The sequence below is a fragment of the Eurosta solidaginis genome, chromosome 3 (genome assembly GCF_040869045.1).
Source record: "Eurosta solidaginis isolate ZX-2024a chromosome 3, ASM4086904v1, whole genome shotgun sequence".
Taxonomy (NCBI): Eukaryota; Metazoa; Arthropoda; class Insecta; order Diptera; family Tephritidae; genus Eurosta; species Eurosta solidaginis.
In genome coordinates this window covers 282,849,784-282,870,133 of record NC_090321.1, presented here as the reverse complement: position 1 = coordinate 282,870,133, position 20,350 = coordinate 282,849,784, and the positions used below count along the sequence as shown (strand labels likewise).

The window sequence follows — 20,350 nt, the reverse complement described above, 5'->3', positions numbered from 1 at the left end:
TATGCAAGTGGGCGGTGCCACACCCATTTTCAGGTTTTATGTGTTTTCTAAAATGTTATATACATATGTAAAAAGTGGCCGTGGTTATCGACCGAATGTGGTGAAAATATGTCAAGATTTGCTCAAGTTATCTTGTTGACAGGCAGACGGTGGACGGAGTTAATCATGACAAAGCACGTTGAGTATAAAAAAGCAAATGAATTTAATGCAATATTTGATTCTAAATTGATTAAAGATTGTGAATTAAAAAATTACAAAAAAACAATAAAATTTTATCACAATCAAATAAGTGCTCATTGTAAATCAAGATGATTGTAGATTTTAGCAGATCTGAAACATAGCTGCAATTACTGAATAAGGGGCCAATTAATGGTGACTTATAACCATAAAGCCATAACCAGATAAAACAGCTGATCGAACCTACCTTATGGAAATCAATGTAATCGATTAATGGTGCCATACCATAACGCTAACGCCATAACCATACCATAACCAACCAATTGGTTTTTGGTATCGCCATATCCATAACCTAAAAATATTTGAGTTGGTGAATTTAATAACTTTTTGTAGATTTTGTTTATTGTTTTGGATACGTTATGACCAGGAGACTTATTTTTTGTAGAATACGTTTCTAATTTTTTGCGTTTTCTTAATTTTTATGAAATTTTCCCAATTTTTAGGTTAAGGCACCATTAATCAATCGATCACATTGGAGATATTTATGGATATGGATATGGATACGACTATGGCGTTAGGTTAAGAAAGTTTAATTTGGCTTTAATACTTAAGTATTATTTTTGTATTACTCAACCAAACCAAAGTTCGGTGCATTTTCGGCATAAAGATACAACTTCGGAAGGGCTCTAGCACATATAGCTGTATGCGTCTGTTCATAAAAATCTAAGGATATACATATAAGCGAATAAAAAAGTAAATAAACAATTGTTAAAACATGGTGACAAAGCGTTGGCGTATGGTGATATTAATGAATGGCAATGAAGCAATCAGAATACTAAGCGTAAAAGGGGGAACAATGGTGCGTGAAGTGTTTAGGAAGTGTATGGCTCCTGAGCTCGCTTAAAAGTATTCAAATTTAAAAATCAAAAAGACTTTAGAATTAAAGGGAATTTGACTGTTAACGAAGTCTTGTTCTATTCGAAATGATCACAAGATATGAGCTAATTTAATGGTAATTTCAATACTGCTGGTAGTGAACGCCTTTGGGAGACGAGAAAACAGTACCCTGCAGTTCTTCAAAGGCGAACCGATAGGCTCGGCAATGTCTGCATAGCAAGCTAGTAAAGTATAATAACAGATTGGAAATTTTTTTTGGGGAAGTAAGAATTCCAATTAACTTTGAAGGCCAGGAGGACCAACTAAGGCAAATTGAAAAAATTAAAAGCTTAACTATTTTTCTTCTTATTTCGAGATTTGATCTCAGAAGACAGATTTCAAAGTTTTTATTTCATCGGCTGATATCTTTCACTATGAGTTGAAAACATGTGATTCGGTTCACTCAGACACATATTTGTCAGTTCTTGCTTTATATGAATTAGATACGCTACGGCCTAGATAAGTATTGAACAAAATAAAGTAAATAGAAAATTCAAATTGCAAAACTATGTTAATACGTTTAAGGGAATCATATATATGTATGTAGTGCCAACAAAAAAATGTCACAATAAACATAAAAACAAATCACAAAGTGACAACGCAAAGAAACATTGGAAGTTATAACAAATAGAAAAAAATATTGAATAGGTATACCGTATACAAGTATTAGTAGAGTATATTTAAAAAATGCGTAGTGGTAAAAAGAAATAGACAAACGTTCACAATAGAGTAAGATCCCAGGGCGGCCAGATGTTAATTATTTTCTAAACTAAAGATCCATTCATTAGGGCAATATGATCTTTCATTCATTATTAAATGGCGCTTGTTTTCGATGAGTTATCGGTTGTTTGTCGACCGCATATGGATATTTTATCGGTGTGTTATCGACGATGTATAAACGAGTCGTCGAAGTAAAGCGTTATAAACTTGTTATGGATGAGTTGTCGATTTTTTAGCGAAAAGTTATCGGTTTTTATCGATAATTTGTCAATTAATTATCGAAAACCTACCGATATGTAATACAGTAAATTGAGCTGATCTCAAATGGCTAAAAATTATTTGTTTATGGTAAAGTTACTTTTGTTGTTGTGTAACTTCAACCCCTGGGAGGGTTCTAGATAGTGTAGTTCCGATATCACATTTTACTCGGTACCTTTACTCATATAAAAGTAATGGATTGCAAAATAAGTATCAAGGGAAAGTAAGTATCGAGACTCGTATCGTACTGATTAAAAATCTCATTACAACTTTTGAAAGTTAATCCACTGCTTATTAAAGCAACCATAAAACCTCGCAAATGAGATGATTTTTCAAGTAATTTTGCAAGGTTTACAGGCTAACGCGCTTTGCGAGGGATTTGTGAGCATTCATGAGTTCCCCTTTTATAAAACCATTGGACTATGGTGGAAGTAAAATATAATTTTAGTAAAGTCCATGAAAAATGTTTGCGCATTGGTCAAATTACTCATATTCTTAAAACGGTCAAAATATTTTAGCTTCTTTAAATACCACACCAGAAAATTAGGTAGCATATCCTTACAATAAAGACGAACTGACGTGACCTTATCAGACCATCGCCCAAAATATTCACAACAGTACCAAGTATGCAACATTTAGTACCATATGGTCATAAGGAATAACCGCCTAGGTCCTATGTAAAAGTATGGCAGGTAGGCTGTTATTATTCCAATATGGGGGAATATGTGAACACAAAATTGCCAAATGTAGAACTTGGAAGGAATTCTCAAAGAAAAGCTTACAAAAATACAGGAGGCGTTACTTGTCTTGAGTAATCGATATATCGATACTGCGCTCCCGTATTCGCTATCTAATAGGTTTCTTGTACGAAATAATCGGCGACGAAAAATATTCGGTAATTGAGCAAAGTACTGGAGTATGAATGTACTCATAGTTTGCTCGTATCGGAACATCACTAGCTCTCTATCTGTCCCATGTAAAGGGATACAACTTAGGCTGTTATTGCTTATGACCACAAACATGATTTAGGGATAGTAGTTCGTTTGTCAAAATTCACGAGTACTTGATACTCACGCTTGTTTTTGGCCAACTTCAATAGATTTTAAAGCCAGCATGATTATTCTGTCAAAGCTTCATAGCTCTAAGTTCAGCCCTGTGTACAAATATTAACACTTTTTTGGCGAGAAAATACTCAAAACAAATAAACACTTTATTTGACATTCTTTTTTTTACAAGTCAACGCAATTTATTATATTTCATACCAGATTCTAACCGTCGTAATTTTTTTTTTCATTTTTATTTTTGTTTGTTTTTGCGATTTAACAAACGCCGACAGTCAAGCACGTGAGCAAATATGCGAGGCTCCTGTTTTTTACGCAACTCACTCGTTTCGTAACACCCACAACGGCTATTTGTACAACCATTCTGGTTTTTGCAATAACATTAAGCGAACGTGTTTGCCTTTCCTCCATCTCTCCCTGTTCTATGAACTTATTTTTTATTTGTAATCAAACAAATTTTCTTTGACATTGCAGTGGCAAGTACCCGGAATAATAATGTGGTGGTTTGGGTTTGACTTTCCCTTTTTATTATAATTTATATTTATCTATTTACATATGCAGATGTATTGAGGTACATATACATATATCCTTTTGTATTTGTACTTCTGTGACACACTTGCTTGTATCTTGTTGTTATTTTTTTAGCCCACGATTATCATTTTGTTGGAAATGGTTGGATCTTCTTTCATAATGACATTGACACCATTGTGCTAACGTAGACTTGTCCTCAGACGGACTCACACCACAAGCTGTTACAGACACAATCGTCTGAGTAATTTTTTATATTTTTTTAGTCAGTAAAACCGAAAGTTACTTACACTTGCTTTTGGTAGAAAATGCATTGGATGAAAAGTATAAGTCTGGCAAAGACCACGCGCTGGGCGAAAGAGATATGGAAGATACCACATTTGCTCATATTAAACTCTGAAAACTCTGTTACTACCTAATATATGAATATCAACAAGATATCGAATCAAAAGTATCCAAAGAGGGTGTCCAAGGAGTTCGCTGCCAAGTAAACACAAAGGATTTACAAGAAAATTCTTCGCAGAAATACGTATGAACCTTTTTAGTCTAATCTAGCTCGAGACACGAAGAAAAGGTCAGTTTTTTTCGAACACTACCTCTCTTCGCATAGTTTTCAGGCCATAGAGGGTAGAAAGGTACGAGCAATCAGCTAGCTCAGTTAAAACCCCTATAGAAGTCGATCGCTTGAAGAGTCCCACACTAAAAAAGATTTCCTTAAGATAGAAAAAAATAAAGCTGAGGCGGGTTACGCCGTTGAAAGTCTATGCTGTGGAAATATAGCACAAGTGGTGCTTGGAGGTAACTGCAGATTCAAAATCCATATATAAAGGCGTATGATTGGGCAACGCAGATGAAACTGTAGGCACAAAGCTTGAAGGCCCCGCCCCGCCAATACGTAGGAAAAGTTTTAAAGTAGCATAATAAAAATTATAAGAGGAGTTCGGCCTAAACCTCCTCGGAGGCAAATCGCGCCACGTATTTTACATGCATGAGTTCACATGCATGAGTTCTTCGAAATTCTCGATTAGATTGGACGTAAAGAATGTTCACTTGAAATTTAAATAATAGTTCTGGCACACGGCTTTCGTGGTTGTTTTTCTGTCTGGAGTGCAGCAACAAAGGTTAAAAACATATGTCGTATATTTCTGAAAGTCAACCATTGTGTAGGTTTTGCCTATTTTGTTAGTATAGCAGCAAATATTTGGCAATTTTTAAACTTTGTGCTCGAATGCGATCAATGGGCGGCAAACGATCCGATCTTACAGGAGAATGAAGTTAAACTGAAAATACAGTGCACCTTTTTTTCATTTAATATTGCAAGACATCTTAATCTCCTCAATTGGTTCACAAATGTGTATGTAGGCATACCCTTTTAAATCAATCAATGCCTAGTCTCTAATTCCTTTGATGCCAATCGTGGCTAATTTACGGCATTGCTACCTAAAACATATACATTCATAGAAAAGGTATTCTAGCCTAACCCCAAAATATATTACTGTGTTGGAGCAATAAAAACCAAAAAAAGCAATAAAATAATAAAAATCAAAGTTCCAAATGTGCTTGCCACTGTTTATCAGTGAGCGCACCTACACAGAAACATATCTATTTAGCCCTTAAAAATATGTCAATTAACAATTTATCAATGCGGCAACGGCTGCTAAGATTTATGGATGTATGGAAAGCTGACCTGAATTGTGCTAATCAAGAGGGAAGAGCATTTGTAAAAAAAAGGTTCATAAACGAGAAAATTTAACGATAATGTCTGTATGCAAGTTCAAGCATTAAATATATATATATAGGTACATAGGAAGGTGGGGACCAATAAATATTCGTAGCTCATAAAGAATGAAACGGATTAAAATACACCGTTTCACAATTTTTTTGTTTTGATTTCTTCTCGCTTTGGGTCCAAGTTCTGTGCCAAAAATATCAAGCTTAAAAGAAAATTTAATTGAGTCATAAATGTGGTATTCCATATCTTTTAAAATGGTTCCCACCACGGTTTGATACATTTTTGTGGCGGCCGGGGTTTATTTGTTTTGCTATTTCTACCTTGGAGAGTTATCAAATTGAACAAGTGCGTTTTAAGGCTGCCCCGTATGGCATTATCCAAAAGCCTGGGAGATATTAAACTGACGGCCACCCCCTACTGTAGTTACCTTACCTTGGCGCATTTATAGATAAACAACTTGAGATAACAAAATAAAGTCTACTCTTACAGCGGTCCTCGTTAGCACCTTTTGTTTGATATTCAGTTTTACGAATATGTTTTGGACCCTACCGGGGGTCCGATTGTTAATCTTTGAACACGTCAAGAGATTATTACCACTTTCGCTTTTTTGTTCTTATTTGAATTCACAAATTGTCGCAGATATTAAAATGTATTTACTTTTTTTACTATAGGAAATTGTGCGATGATTCGTTAAAAGTAAAACTAGTTTTTGTACTAACCTTTGTCACATCCTGAAAGCGTAAGTAATCCGTGGCGTGTATATAAATATGTACATATCGGCCTGCGGTATATAGATACCAGCGACACTTTGTGTTTTGCTATATTTACCCCAAAATAGTTTTCTAAGTCCCTAACTGAACTTAATTTGAATCACCAAAGTGGCAGGGTTGAACTCTAGTCAAATTAAAATGGAGCCTAAAAAAGCAGGCCCATTAAACTTTCCTATTATATGTAAGATTATCAAACTTTTATGGGTCCCTCCATACGTTAATGAATGGAAAGTTAGAAATAAAACTAAGGCAGTGATAAGAGATAAAATTTTATAGTGAAAATAATTTCAATTTATAATGTGCATCAAACTTTTATTACTACATTAATAATAGGCTGATGCGAAGTACCAAATATTAGGGTGGCAATTAATTCCGTAATTTTTTAAGGCCTATTGGCAGAACGTAAAGTTATTCTTTTATCGATACTGGGTAGATGGAGTGATAGCGATACCTCAAGATTTTCGCAGAAGATATCCGCTCTCACACCGTAAGATAATTAACTCTCGTAGACAAAGTGGAAAATGTGGCATTTTGTTCTTGTTAGTAAACAGTATCAGTTCCATATTACTAGGGTTTGCGTTAAGCCCGCTTTGTGCTGCCCAAGCGGTAAGGCTTCGAAGCGCCTAGTCTAGTACTTCACTTAAAGTCGAAGGGAATGGGCCTGATGTAATTACCTTCACTCCATTTCTATTGAGCTCCAGTAGAATCCCATTTAGCGCGACCACCCACATAAGCGGTGAGGGAACTCCTCCCTTGGGAGCTCTTCTGCTCACAAGGCAGGTATTTGTAGCCGAACCCATGTGGGCTTGTATTAACCTATTCGTCAGCATGGATTTCGTCCAGCTGTTTATACCAGCCCCAGCGCCTGATCAAGAGTTCTGACCGCCCTAGGCTAATAATCAGGACGCGCCCCCCTCATGTAAAAAAGACGAGAGGCAGGCATCATACAAGTGAAACGTGTTTGCGTTTGCAAATCTTTCTAAAATTTTTTTCAAATTTAATAGTTTGTAAAAAATCACTTTCTATGTACATTAGCGAGAGCGCTGTAAGTTTTTGCTGACGGAGCGTGGAGCGCAAGTAATTTTTTACTCTTTTAAGTGCTGAAAATGACCTTTCACTGCTGCAGTTGGTAACACTCATTGGCAAATAAATTCTTAATATTATCTCCACATTCGGAAACACGCATGAAATATTAAAACTTTTTATCAACTGCAATAAACCCTTAGATGTTCTCGCAGAAATAGAATGCTCGGCCTCGATGCCATATTTTAAAAACTGTGCCAAATGGACGCATTCTTCTGCAAAAGTTTCTTCTAAATCAGTGGCATATAGTTGTTTTAACTCACATGCTTTGCTGCTAATAAATTCACTGTCATCTAGTTCATGCAATTTCCATAAGAAACCAAACTTTGTGTTTACTGTATTATAAGTAATTTGCCGGTTTACTAAGTGCAATTTAACACAATCAATCGCTGCATAATAATTATCAATGATGAAAGATTGCCTCCCTTCTAACTCATCGGTTATAGAGGATGACAAGTACGATGGAGAACCTCTTCCTTTTTGTCCAAATTTCACCAAATGTTCAGCCATGAAAGAATCAAATTTAGATATAAGCTTAATACATTCATGAAAATTTCCGTTTAGTGCAGATCCAATAATTTCATTTTGACCGTGAAATGGAAGCCCACGAGAAGCTAAAAACTTAAGTGTTTCTTTACACATACTAATACATTTCGCCAATAAGTTATTTCTTCATTATATTGTTTGACTATTTGCGTATCCAATCGTTGTAAAAGTTTTCCCCTACATACATATTGTCCCAAACATTTACGATGAGCCGGAGAATTGTCGTGATCAGTTATCAAGTTAGAATTTTTCCAGTCATTAAATCCACCTTTGGCAAATTCGGATGTTCCTCCATATAATTAGCAAGCACCGCAAAGCACGACCTGTGGATTCTGAGTATACTCACCAGCTTCTCTTCATAATTTCGCCATTAACAAGATTTATCTCAAACATATTTTTCGACAGAAATCTTTTTTGATTTTTATACTGTCTTTCCGATCTAGAAAAATCGAATTCTTCGTTTTGTTGCAATCCTTTATTAACAATATAATCTCGAAATTCGTCGTTTACTTGCCACAGTGCAGGGTCACTTGACGGAATAAACGGCTCTTCTTCTATTACATAATCGCCTAGCAGAAGGATTGGACTCAGCCTTGGCTGTACATATTGCTTTGTTGTACTTCTTGAGTGTCTCATTGTATGGTTAAGAAGCACTCGTTGTATAGTTTACGTTCCTTTGATTTTTGCGCTCTAAGTTCACCGCTCAACCAAGGTGTTGGTTTCTTCTATTCGATGCTGATCGGATAAGATTTGTTGTAAGATTTTGTAAGACCGCGCTCTAGATTATCTATCCCATCGTCCAGCTCTTACGAGTTGGTGATAGTACGGTTAGAACTAGCGCGTTGAAGAGATTTTGTTGTTTAATTAATGAATTTTGGGATTTCTGTGGCGGAGAGAAGGGTTAGATCAGAACTTTATATTGAAGCGAATCCAGAGGTGCTCGGAAAGCGAGGGCTTATCTTACATTCGCCACTAATCAACGAACGTCGAGCCATCGTCCGAAGCTAACGTGAGATCTAGCGCTTCCTCCAAACCATAAGACCTTTCCGAACTGGGCAATATAAGTGTGCATATACCAAGGTTCAGAGCTCTGAATTCTTCATTTGAGTTCCCTCACGCTGCCGATAACGCAAGAACCATCTGGGAGTTTGCACACCGGAATACAAGTAACAAAGAAAACTCAAAGAAATTAGTGTTTGAAAAATTAAGTATCTTGATATTTTTGCCGGAATGGGTGCGGGATTTGAATGAAATGGTCCCACACCAAGTTCGTCCGTACAAAAATCAAAATTTGTTGGATAGTTTAGATAAGCCTCGCCTCAAGAAAGTATCGAAATTATCTTAAGAGAACAGCAGTAGTTTTATATAACAAACCAAATGAGTTGAATATACAGATAAGTGGAGGATTCATTGGGTTGGGTCGATTTGTATGGACGAAAGTTAACCTATATCCCGACATCGATTTTTCGATAGGATTTGGGCTCAGGAAAATAAGTTCCACTACACATACCCAAAAAAATAATTTTCGAGCCTTCGAAAAAAAAGTCGATTTTTTGACCAAAATTCTTTTAAATCACCATAAAAGAAATTTTTTTTTTTAAAACTGCATTTACCAGTTTTGCATTTGCCAATTGACACGAAAAAAAAAAAAAAAATATATATATATATAAAATGATTTGGAGCCTTGAAAATGGAAACAAAATGCATAAAAAATCGAAAAAATCGATGAAATTTCGCAGGCTCGAAAATTATTTTTTTGGGTATGCGTAGTGGAACTTTTTTTCCTGAGCCCAAAATCCTATCGAAAAATCGATGGCGCGATATCGGTTAATAAATCGACCCAGTCTAGTATTCATGTTAATATTCAGTAAAATCGTACTAGTTTGAATTGTATCAAAATGGCACTCAATGCACTATTTAACCTTGTTGGAATTAATTTTATAGAAATTATTTACCTATCTCGCACACAGTGCACATTTCTTCATTTCTTACTGTTCTGTTAATTCTCTTATACATACTATGTACAAATGTATGAATATATATGTACATACATATAGCTTGTAGTTATCTACCTACTCAACTCTTAATAATAAAACTTTAACTTCTTCTTCCTTGTAAAGCTGAAACGAAAAGACGTGTTTTATTATTTCCACTATTCCAACCTCGTTTTTCTACAGGTTATGGGCCTTTTGCACTTGGATAAATAAAATATATGAATTTCGTATTAATCAATATTTCAGTTTTTTTTTTTGATTGCGAAAACTAAGGAAGATGGCGGCAAATAACTTTTTAAACACCATTGAAAAGTTAAGAGGAAGGGACAACTACGCAACATGGAAATTTGTTGTACGTGCATATCTGGAATCTGAACAACTTTGGGGTTATGTTACGGGTGAACATGACGAAAAAGATGAATCGAAAAAACTACGGCAGGACTCTATAGCGCGTTCTAGGCTGATTCTGCTCATAGATCCAGTGAATATATCCCATGTACAAGATGCTAAGACTGCCAAATATGTCTGGGACAATTTGGAAAAAGCTTTTGATGATTCGGGGCTAGCCAGACGTTTTGGTTTGTTGCGGACGCTGATCAGCACGAGGCTTGGAGAGTGTAACAACATGGAGCAGTATGTAGACAAAAAAGTTACCACTGCTCACAAATTAAGAAACGCTAAATTCGATATAAATGATGAGTGGATTGGCACTTTATTATTGGCGGGCTTGTCAGAAGAATACAAGCCAATGATAATGGCAATTGAAAGTTCTGGTACAGCAATTTCATCGGATTTTATCAAAACGAAATTGCTTCAGGACACTTATACATCCAGTGAAGGTGAAATGGCAATGTACTCTAGATCGGCTAAATCGAATCAAAAATCAAAGCAGTTTGTCAAATATTTCGAGTGTCAAAAAGAAGGTCACTATGCTCGCGACTCTGCCGTAAGACAAAAACAAAGAAAATTTGGACAAAATCGTGAGTTTAGTTACACTTGTCTAGCAACTGGAGTTGTAAAATCGTATGACTGGTACATAGACTCAGGAGCTTCAGCTCATATGACCCATGACAGAAATCTAATTAAAAACCAAAAAGTATCACAGCGAGAAAGTGTAACTGTTGCAAACAGTAATAATATTGATGTTGAGTGCTCTGGAACAGTTAAACTGAACCTGGATATTGATGGAGTTGCAGCAGTAGCTAACGTAAATGACGTATTATGTGTCCCAAACCTTTGTGCGAATTTATTATCTGTCAGTCAATTGGTGAAAAATGGAAAAAAAGTTGTCTTTAATGATAGTTCGTGCACAATACGGGACAAAACGGGTGAAATTGTAGGCAAGGCTGACTTACAAAATAACGTATACAAACTTAATGTGATGAGCGACAAAGTTTTTTATGCCTCACGGGAAGCGAAACAAGATTTATGGCATCGCAGATTTGGGCACATTTGTGACCAGTATTTGAACAAGTTAAAGGCAAATATGGTTAAGGGTTTGGATCTTAAAAAAGTAATACCGAATCAATGCACTATTTGTGTCAAAGGTAAGCAATCACGTTTGAAATTCAAACCAAGTGAATCTAAGACATCGCGTTTACTCGAGCTAATTCATGCTGACGTCTGTGGGCCAATGCCAACTGACTCTTTTAGAGGTGCGAAATACTTTGTACTGTTTTTAGATGACTTTAACAGAAAGATATTCCCCTTTCCTATTAAAAATAAATCAGACGTACTCCAAAAATTCAATGATTTCAAAATGATGGTAGTGAATGAAACCAATGCAAAAATAAAGACTTATCGGACGGACAATGGAGGAGAATTTTGCGGAAAAGCTTCGAAAATTTTCATACACAGCACAACAAAATAGAACAGTGGAACGGATGAACAGATCGGTGGTAGAAAAAGTAAGATGTTTATTGCTTGATGGCAACTTGGACATTAGGTTTTGGGCTGAAGCTGTATGCGCTGCAGCTTATGTTATTAATCGTTCTCCTTGTGCAAGCTGTATAGAAGAGACTCCTGAGGAAATATGGACAGGGAGAAAACCAGACGTCAGTAATATTCGAGTTTTCGGATGCAAGGCATTAATGTACATCGAAAAGCAAAAACGTGGAAAACTCCAACCTAAATCGAAAGAATGCATTATGGTGGGCTATGCTAAAAACAGCAAGGCTTATAGACTGTTTGACCCAGAATCAAAGAGAATTTTCATCAGTCGTAACGTAGTGTTCATGGAGTCAGATGTAATTGATTGCACTTTAAATAATTCTAGTCATTTGTATTTCTATGTTCATGACAATACTAATGAAGTGAAGGATACCAACCCCGAAGCAATCAATGTAAGCAAAGATGAATCGTTTTCCGGAGCTGAGTCGGAGAGGGCTGACGATTTTACAAGCGCAGACGAATCGAACTTTAGTAATAACAATGGGGAGGAGCATGATGAGACTGTTCTGTCAAGCTATGATCAAAATTATGAAACTTACGTTCCACCCGAAAACATACTAGATGAGACTGCCGATGTCGAAGGTCCGATACTGAGATCAGCTAGTCGTCGCAATCATTTGGCGATGACCGCACAGTTAGGTGATCCCAATTCAGTGAAGGAAGTCTTGTCAAGTCCGAACTCTTCTCATTGGATCAAAGCTATGCAAACGGAAATGCAATCATTGAAAGAAAACCAAACATGGACGCTAACTGATTTACCACCAGGACGAAAGGCAATCTCAAGTGGGTGGGTTTTTAAAACTAAGTACGGTTCTGACGGTGGTATCAGTCGTTTTAAGGCCAGATTAGTAATCAGGGGATGTGCTCAACGTAAAGGTGTAGATTATGATGAAACGTTCTCCCCAGTTGTTCGCTACACATCAATTCGAGTGTTGTTTGCGCTAGCTGCTAAATATGACTTACATATCCATCATATGGATGCAGTTACTGCGTTTTTACATGGAGAATTAGAGGAGGAGATATATATAGTTCAACCTGAAATGTTTTCTGATGGTTCAGAAAAGGTATGTCTCTTGCACAAATCGCTTTACGGCCTCAAGCAAGCAAGTCGTGTGTGGAACCATCAGCTTGACCGTGCTCTCAAAGAATCTGGTTGTTCGTCGTGTTTGACAGACACATGTGTTTATAAGAAAAATGATAAAAATAGCTTTTTGATCGTTGCCATTTACGTAGACGATCTGATTATTTTATCGAACAACTCTGTTTGTAGAGATGAATTAAAAAACTTTTTGCACGAAAGGTTTCGTATGAAAGATTTAGGAGCCGCAAAACAGTTGCTGGGCATGAATATTACGAGAGATTGGAATAAGGGTATAATATCACTCGATCAATAGCTTTACATTCAAGACATTTTAGCGAAGTTTAATATGTTAGAATGTAATCCGGTCAGTACTCCAGCCGATGTTAATCAGCGTTTAACTAAGGAAATGTGTCCTTCTGATGAGTCGGCCCTTGAGAAAATCAAAGGGATACCGTATCAAGAGGCTGTTGGAAGCCTTCTATTTGCGGCACAAATAACACGCCCTGACATACAGTTCGCGGTTGGAGCGGTCAGTAGATACAACAACAATTTCGGTTATGGTCATTGGGTTGCTGCGAAAAGAATTATGCGCTATCTAAAAGGTACAATGCACTATAAATTGACGTTCAACAAACATCTCGATTCTGATCTGAAAGGTTTCTGTGACGCGGACTGGGCTGGCGATGAAAACGACAGGCGATCTATGACTGCATATATGTTTACTATTCAAGGAGGTCCTGTATCGTGAAATTCAAAGCCTACTGTTGCCATTTCAACGACTGAATCAGAGTACATGGCAATGGGTTCTGCAACACAAGAAGCAATTTGGCTTCGCAACCTCTTACGTGAATTATTGGCAAATGCACCAAACATGATTTCGATATACTGTGACAATAGGGGTGCTATTTGTCTGGCGGACAATAACTTATATCAATCGCGAACAAAACATATAGATATAAGACACCATTTCCTACGTGAACATGTAAAGTCTAAGAATGTTAAATTTGATTATATTGATTCTAAACTCAATGTTGCAGATTTTCTTACAAAGCCAATGCAGGCGGACAGACAATTATTTTGCTCTAAAGAATTAAATTTGAATTGAAAATTAGTTAATATATTTTTAAATAGTTCATTGAAGTCACTGAAATGAAATATCTGTTAATTGTATGCTGAAACTTGATTGCAATGAAAATGTATTGAAACTCGTAATGATTTAATAAGTTAACAAAAAGTAAATATTTTCTAAGTGAAGGTGTTGGAATTAATTTTATAATAATTATTTACCTATCTCGCACACAGTGCACATTTCTTCATTTCTTACTGTTCTGTTAATTCTCTTATACATACTATGTACAAATGTATGAATATATATGTACATACATATAGCTTGTAGTTATCTACCTACTCAACTCTTAATAATAAAACTTTAACTTCTTCTTCCTTGTAAAGCTGAAACGAAAAGACGTATTTTATTATTTCCACTATTCCAACCTCGTTTTTCTACAAACCTTAGTTTAAGTCACCTTCGTCTTTGGAAACCTTTTGTGCCAAGAGGACGTAGTTATTTCATTCTATGTGAGGTCTTTATTAACCGGCCAGTTCAACCTAGCCTAGATACCTGTCAGGGTATTCATTTGCAGAGAAACAGCATTAAGTTTAGGTCAACTACCTAACTACAAAAATATTTGAAAAGATTTCGGAACGGGTTACTCTTGATAGTTGACACTTTTTTCGAACGATAAATTACATTTTAGACCAGAAATTTTGAAATGTGAAATAACGGACACCCTAGCTAAAGTTGTTGTATTTTAGTAGATAAAATATGACTTATTCTGCTACTTATGTATGTATGCTTATCTAGATTTATTTCCATGTGGCTTATTTTCTTTTTGTTTTTTTGCTCTTTTCCAGATTTATCAAATAAGAAATACTGAACGTGATTTAGGATCACACAAACGCAAAGCAAATGCTTGTAATAATACATACATACATACATATGTGTGCCTAGCTAAGTCAACTCGTAAAAACGTATGGCATCGAAATATGTTAAACAATGGTGAGTATTTGATTACTTTACTCTTACTAACTATTTCATTTCATTTGGCGTGAGTGATGATTCACGCATAACAAACAAAAGAGTTGCAACAACGACGGACGTTAACTGCTTTCTATAAAACCCACACATCCATACATACATTGATACACACACATGCTGCCAACACCTTTACCGCCGTCAAATGTCAAATTTAGTATGATGGATCGTTTGCCTAATGATTGAGCAGACACAAAAGCGCATAAAGATAATGCATACTCACACATGCATAATGTACATAGTTCACGTATGAGTGTGTGTGTGTCGAAGAGGCGTGATTATAAGAACGGCTTAACACGTCACCCCCAAATTATTTCAACTGACTGAATGTCTGGCTGTCAGCCTTTTTGGTATGATACATTGTTGCAACGCCACCAAAATCGTATTCACTCCCTAACTTCTCAAAACCCCAACATGCTAATGCACTCACTACTTTTTATTGAATCGTAAATTTCATAAACTTATGCTCCAATATTGACAGTTCGAGTTCTTTGTTATTTTTATTTAATATGAAACATAGAACTGAAAAAGATAGCGCTGAAGCGAAGTTAGCGCAGAGAACTTTTTTGTTTGCTCTTCTAAGTATATCGCTTACTCGTTTATATACAGTGTTGTGCAGCAAAATGGCAATACAAGATACTTACTAATTTAGTAGTACGCGTCTCTCTGTGGAATCTACTTTAGTCTACTGCGAGTTTCAGTTATTGGACTTTTAAACGAGTATCTCCATGCATAAGTCGGCATAAGATCCTGTATTTCTGTGAGGCGGGTCCGTATTAAACAGCTGTCGGTTAGAATGCCCCAAGCTTATACCGTAGGCGTGCCAATACTGTTAAGCGAGATTAAGAGAAGGCGGGAGTTGCACATGACCGACCAGCAAGAAAGACGTGGACCAAAGCGCGTGGCTGCAAAGTGTCCATCATTATATACAGGTCGTACAACCTTTGACTAACGCAGTTCCTCTTAACTCTTATCATAAAAAAGGCATAGATGGCGTCACATGCTTTCAAATTACGCATATTCAGTGATAGCAGATGTAGAAAGTGCGGGTTGGGGAAGCAAACTATCGAGCACGTTTTGTGCTTATGCTCTGCGCTCGTCAGGCTAAGACTTGTGCTTATAAGGGTGATGATACAGCTATCAGATCTATAAGCAGCTCGCTAGAAAGCTTGTAGTTTTTGCCAAGAGACCGGAGCTATTTTATAATTTAGGTCCTGGTTTAAACAGAAACTGTTTATTTAGCAGTTAATTCCTCCTCTTTACATCGGCCTGGTTGCGAGTTGATGTTCAGGTGTCATAACGAGACATATCGTGGCAGTTCTGAAGGTGGCGTTTTGACTGCTGCAACTTTTTCTGGATTATTTCTTTTAAGCCAGGTGCTTCACGAGAGACTTGAAGATTTTATTTTAAATCTCTTGATATTGTTTTAACAGTGCTGCGCTCCATTGAATAGGTGTGACTACTCACAAATCAGTTCAAACTCCTCTAACGGGAGGCCAAGGAAACCAGCAGTTTTAGCAGGGTTGGACCATAGGGATTTCGCTGAAAGAGGTTCACTGTAACCCCATATACAGAGAGTCTGTTCGGTACAAGCATTTGTGGCTGCATGATCAGGAAAATGTAGGCCACTAACGAGCTTCTATTTTATTATTCTGACTTCAGATGTTTCATTTCTAACTTGTACCGATGCCCGACGACCACTCAAATAATTTTTGGTCCACCTTTTAAAGTTTCATGTTTTGCAGTAATGTTTCGTGGGTGCCTGTATGAAAGGCCTTTGGATAGGCGCAGTTGTTCTGTGGTGGGCTTTCTGATTTAGTCCGAGTGACACCAAGCTTTTGTAATTTTTGGAAGGCAATTTTTTGACCACCCAGCCATTAGATTTTCGGTAAAATAAGGGAGCAGAACGATTTAAAGTGTCGGGTATTATCTACCGACGGTACTCTCATTTCTGTTTATACTTCCAATACTGTGCGTATAACAATGCAACGATTCGCCTCCTTTTAAGTTTTGAGGATACTGCAAGATTTGAAGAATGGCTGACAGCAACGTTTGGTGAAAATGATTCTACCCTCTGCATTATCAGTCCCGTGCTTACTGAAGTGTGCGGAGGTCTGCCTGCCTGTGCAATTGGAAGTGACTGCTTTTGGTTTCTTATAGTATTCGCGCCTAAAAACTACCTAAAAACAGGGGACTCTATCTGATAACCTTGGACTATATGTACCTTATAAAAAGCTACCGACTCGACTCAGCTTTACTTAGATGAGTATAAAAACGAATGGGCATTCACCAACCGTCAGGCATTGTTGCAGCAACAAGAAGTTCACTTTTTCCTTAGTTGAAGTGGTAGAAAATTTCTCTACAAAAGCCATAGATACAATAAATTTCACTACTTGGAGCCAGATGCGATTAATGAAACATCAAACTTAGAGCTGCCCTTCTGCCCGATGTTTTTTCAGCTTAATATCTGCAATCTCTTTGATTTAATGTCTTGAACATTTTGTTTTAGAATTTTAGGAAACAATAAACGGGTAAAACGTTTAGTTCAAAAATTTTCGAAAATTGTTATTCAAATCTATTATTACAATTTTTTTGCTTACTACTGTACATTTTCTATGTAGAGGAGGCAATATTGCGGTAAAAATCGTTTTAACTGTCTTGTCGCTGACTGATTTATGAAAAGCTAAACCCTGAAGCTGCCATTGTTTCACCTCTAACCAAGTTAATCATTGTTGTTGCTGCTTAAAATCAGTAGCACCTATCGAAAACTCGGCACCCCCTCACCCTCATCTCGCTTATGGTTGCATTGATAAGATGGCTCAACTGGACTGCATAACTTTTTGGTAAAGTTGGCACTTTGAAGCTATTAATCATTCTTTTGTTACTCTAAACCTTTTGAATTTTTTCAGCCTGCATTATACTTATATTGCTGCCTTATCGCTTTGAATTGATCCATTTCAAATATTTCCGTTAGCCTAAATATTCTATGCTATTCTATTTATTAAGTGATTGCTGCGTTTTCAGTTTTCCATTTTCTTTGTTTGATAAATGAATCGGTGCAGCTTTTGAATTTTGGGATAAGCTGCCTCTTTATATATTTGACAAGAAAGTTTATCCTTATAAAGTTGTGAGAAGATGAAAAAAAAATAAGTTCTGGGAAGTTTAACTGAGTAAACGTACCTGCAATGACTTCAACGTTTTATTCTGTACAACAATTGCTTATATTTTTTACACGATTCCGGCAGTAGATTTATTCAAAGTGAACGACTTTCACCGAAAGAAGTGACGCCAGTAATTTCAAAGAATTAGGTTCGTTGTTTTTGATTTAAGGAACATTTCTAAAATTGATCGCATTATGTTAATTCAGCCTAGTTTTTGTCAAGAGAATAAATCTTTTAGTAATTTCAACACAGGTGGCAGCACGGTGACCTACCTACAAACATAAAAGTTTCATTTACTTTGCTTTTGTAAATCGATGGACTAATGTCAAAATCGTACTGCGCCGGAAGTTGATGTATCAAATTATATTAAAAAGGTAAATTCAGCTGTCATGGTACTGCCACTTTGTATAGTTCCGCCATGTTTCAACAGAAGTGAAACGAGACAGTAATTAATGTTCAGTTAACAGAGCTATTATAACAGAGGTATTATCATATTTTTTGTTGGTCTGACTGTTAAATCCAACTCAGAAGCAACAATTGGCACGAAGCGTGACTCAATACCTTTTGCCATGGATAACGGTTGATAAGAGGTTCTATAGAGTTGACTCGAAACTAGATTGATGCAAAACCCAGCTGGTAAGCTCTGTTATCTTTACTCAACAATTTTGATTTTGCCGGATTTTGAATTTTGTTAGTCCTGAAATGCATTAAAGATGCATTAATAACCGCAGCCACTTCCTCCTTTGTTGCCCAAAAGTCGAGATGCATGACATCTCCTAAAAACCTTACGGATGCCCTAAGCTTATTCCATCTCCATTTATCTGGTTGATATCAATGCAGAGCCAGGAATAAGACATGACTTTGTGTCCGGTGACTGCATATTCCGATCCATACTTAAGTTCAGTAAATCGCACCATCTCCAAACTAGCGCAAAAATATATTGGCAAAAGGCTGTCCTGCTCCGCATCCGCTTAGCACCAGTTCGGAGTAATAATTCACTAAACCTGTAGTAGAAAACAGGTGATTTTCGTGACCGTCTCCCATATTCTTTGCATTGTGGTTATTGATGGATGATATAGAATTTGCTAATTTTACTACTATGCACTTTGTTTGATCTCGTCGAAAATTCACAGAGTCTCATGTTGTTGTTGTTGTTTTAGCGATAATGACACTTCCTTTGGGAAGTGTAATCGATGATGATGGTCCTTTGCCGGATGCAGATGCATGAGGAAATTGTGTTCGCCAGAGCCTCGGCTGCTTAAGAAATAAGATTCGCCACGGGTCGGTGAGGTTGACAGTTGGGTTGGAGAAGTTATAAGTTTCACTGGCAACCACTTGAGAGGGTTGCGCTGCACAACCTCCTTAATCAATTCTGTATTTAATTCTCTTAATTCCTCTTACGACGTCCTCATCTTTTTAATCGGTGCTCAAAAATATTTTTGGCGTTAATGTTACAACTTTACAGGTAAGAAAGCAGGAGATTTACAGAGAGAGGTTAAAGGTGTCTGAGTTTTATAAGAACACATAAAGAGTAGTGACGTGGAATTCCCTGACTGATCAACGGATATCACGCTCCTTACTTCTCACTATGGCACTAATACCTCTATGAAAGTCTAGGAGAACAATGAAAAAAGTGTCCAGGCGGTCGGGATAGCAATATAACGTTCTATTACGAGAGGGTACTGGAATTATATCCCGCAAAGGACTCAATGTCCGTAACACACTTCCAAATGCATGTGTTAGGATATACCTTAGTTGGATAGACAATCTAGTTTCAAAAATAAAGTTTCCATCCCCCACCTTCATCGTGTAGCAGTGCTTCACCCCATTTAATAGGTGCGTAACTCATGAATTACCGTCAATATTCTCTAGCGGAAGTTCAGGGGAACTCGCAGTTACAATAGGGTTGGACCATTGAAACATTGGTGATAGAGGCGTTGGTTGCACTGAAAAGATGGTGTCATGTGGAGACAATACATGCCTTGCTGCCAGCGCGAGACTTTAACTGGAGTTTTTTTTGCAGCTCTGTACCTTAGATGCATTTGCTGCTGTCTGTTCATTGAAATATGGCTCACTATCGAAAGTCATGTCCTATAGTTTTTGGGTATCCAACAGTCGGTAGCGTATTGTCATCGACCTGGTTGTCTAATAATTCTGAAGCTTGCATCATCCAGTTTCCGTTTCTATTATCGTGCCGTATTAACGGCTCTACGAGATGTACAACTTCCGAATTTTCATTACAATAAGTCTAATTGTCA

The 20,350-nt window shown here is 36.9% G+C and overlaps 1 protein-coding gene across 3 annotated transcripts in view; it reads left to right on the top strand.

Moving 5' to 3' along the window:
- The window catches only part of robo1 (roundabout 1), a 610,999-nt gene that overhangs the window by 145,522 nt on the left and 445,127 nt on the right, over nucleotides 1-20,350 (top strand). For 2 of the 3 annotated variants that reach the window (XM_067776767.1, XM_067776765.1), the window contains exon 2: nucleotides 14,751-14,895. The exons of the other annotated variant lie outside the window; for it this stretch is intronic. The gene's annotated coding sequence lies outside the window, so the exon portion shown is untranslated. The remainder of the gene's footprint in view (nucleotides 1-14,750; nucleotides 14,896-20,350) is intronic. 3 annotated transcript variants of the gene reach the window in all.